Source organism: Rhea americana, unplaced genomic scaffold, assembly GCF_003343005.1.
Source record: "Rhea americana isolate MKP2758 unplaced genomic scaffold, rheAme1 scaffold_810, whole genome shotgun sequence".
Lineage (NCBI taxonomy): Eukaryota > Metazoa > Chordata > Aves > Rheiformes > Rheidae > Rhea > Rhea americana.
Genome location: NW_028186991.1, coordinates 6,370 through 8,975, shown reverse-complemented (window position 1 = coordinate 8,975; position 2,606 = coordinate 6,370).

Below are 2,606 nucleotides of genomic sequence, written 5' to 3'. Positions count from 1 at the left end.
GGCCGCGGGCGCGCGCTTAAAGGGCCCGCGGGAGCGCGCGCCGCGGGCTGCCGTGCAACGCACACGCGTGTGCGGACATGCGTGTGTGTGTGTGTGCATGCGCTGCGGGCTGGCGGGCAACTGCACGCGTGTGCGTGCGTTCGTGCCGCAGACGGGCGTGCGCTGGCACACGTGCGTATGCACGCACTGCAGGCTGGTGTGCAATGCGCGTGTGTGTGCGTACGTGTTGGTGTATGCACACACATGTACCCTGGGCTGGCATGCATCAGCACTCTTTTGTGTGTGCGTACCATAGGGTGGCATGCAACAGCACACCTGTGTATGTGCGTGTGCACCAGAGGCAGGTGTGCAAGCAACGGCACATACGTGCATGCTTGTCACAGTCTGCCATGCAAAGTCACATGTGTATGTGTGTGTGCATGTGCACTCCAWGGGCTGACACGCGATAGCACACGTGAGGCTGTGTGTTTGCCACAGACTGGCATGCACACGCATCCGAGCAAGTGTGAACTGTGCACAGCAAGCCAGCAAGCACACGCATGAGTGCACACACAAGAACTGGTGTGCAATCACACTTGTGAGCATGGGACAGGCTAGAAAACAGCAGCACGTGTGAGCAAGTGTGCGACAGTTGTGCATCTTCAAATGTGTGTGCAACAGCTTGGCCAGCAGTGCACACACACGTGAGCTTCTGTGCCTGGAAGTCTAGCATACAACTGCGCTCATACGTGCAGCAGGTTGGTGGGCAAGAGCCCTCACACATGGGTGTGCGCACACAATAGTGTGGCATGGGATAGTGCACACGTGCCACTGTTTGCGTGCAGCAGGCTGCAGTGCATCTGCACACACTTGAGGCTGCCACACAACTGTGCGCGGAAACAAGCCTGTGTGCAACAGGCTGGTGTGCAAGCGCGCACACGCGAGGGTGTGCTGTGTGCACAGCACACCGCGCGTGCGGGGTACTGCACGCACGGTGCGCAGCACGTGCGGCGTGCGCCGGGCAGGGGGAGCTGCGCGGGGCCGCGGGGGGATGAATCACAGCGCGGCCGCGGATGAGGCCACGGCCACGGATGCGGATGAGGATGCGGTGAGTCACCGCGAGCGAGCGCCCCCGCGGACGGCCCCGCACGGCGCCGGGCGGGCGTGTGCGCGCGGCGTGGCTGTGCGTGCACGCGTGCACGCACGGCCGCACACCCCAGCTGCACGCACCCGCGTCCGCAYGCAGGTGAACGCGTGCACCCCCGCACACGAGCGAGGGGACGCGCTGGCCACACGCAGCCCGCACGAGGACACCGACCCTTCCGAGGCACCCTGCACCTCGCAGAGGGACCTTGCACGGGGCCGCGCACCCTGCGTGGGGGCTCACGCACTCCACAGGGGGCCGTGCACCTCGCGTGGGTCCTATGCACTCTGCCTGGAGACCGTGCACCCCACACGAGGCTGTGCACCCCACATGGGTCCTGTGCACCCTGCGTGGAGACCCTGCACCCCACCTAGGGACCCTGCATGGGGCTATGCACCCCACATGGAGACCCTGCACCCTGCATGGGGACCCTGCTACCCACACTGGGCCACGCACCCCACACGGGACCTATGCACCCTGCACGGGGCCATGCACCCCACTGGAGACCCTGCACCCCACGTGGGGAGGCTGCAGTGGGCTGGCGGGCGCCAGCCCAGCGTCGCGCTTCAGACCGTCCCCTGGGCTCTCCCGTTCCCCAGGGAGGCGGGTTCGTGGGGGCGGTGCGGCCCGGCCCGGCCCGGCCCGGCCCGGCCCGACTGGAAGGAGCGATGGGGCCGGGGGTTGTTCGCGGCGGGGCCGCAGCGGTGAATCTGCCCCCCGGCCCCGTGCACGGCGCTGCACACGGTGGCTCATCCCCCCGCAGGCGCCTGGGACAGGCTGGGACGGACAAACGGACGGACGGACGGACTGGCGGCTGGCACGGGCAGAGGGACACACGGGTGGATGGACAGACGGACAGCGCACGGGATGGCTGGAAGGGATGGACAGGGAGATAACGGCGGTATGGAGAGATGGACAAACAGACGGGGAGAGCGACAGGACAGATAGATGAACRGGCAGATGGACAGACAGATAGGTGGTCCGGATGGACGGTTAGATGGATGCACAAATGGACAGACAGAGAGACAGGACGGACACAGGAGGCAGAGACGGCCAGAGGGTGCACAGGATGGACAGACGGACAGGAACGGCACGCGAACGGCCGCAAGGGACACCCGGCTGGACGGCCAGCGGGCACGCGGGACAGACGGGGAGGGCGGGCAGACGGACGGACGGACAGGGAGAGCTGACGACCGACGGACGGACGGACGGACGGACCGACGGACGGACAGGGCGCCCGGCGGCAGCCCCGCCGCCTCCCCTTTAAGACGAGCCGCGGCACAACCGCCCGCCGACAGCGGCGGCGCCGGCGCAGAGCGGCGCCCGGCCGGGCCCCGCCGGAGCCGGGGAGCCCCGAGGGGCTTCAGCGCCTCCTGGCCGAGAACCGGGACCTCAAGGGTGAGGGGGGCCCGGGGGTGGGACTGGGGGCGCTGGGAGGTGGGACTGGGGGCGCTGGGAGGCGCTGGGAGGTGGGACTGGGGGC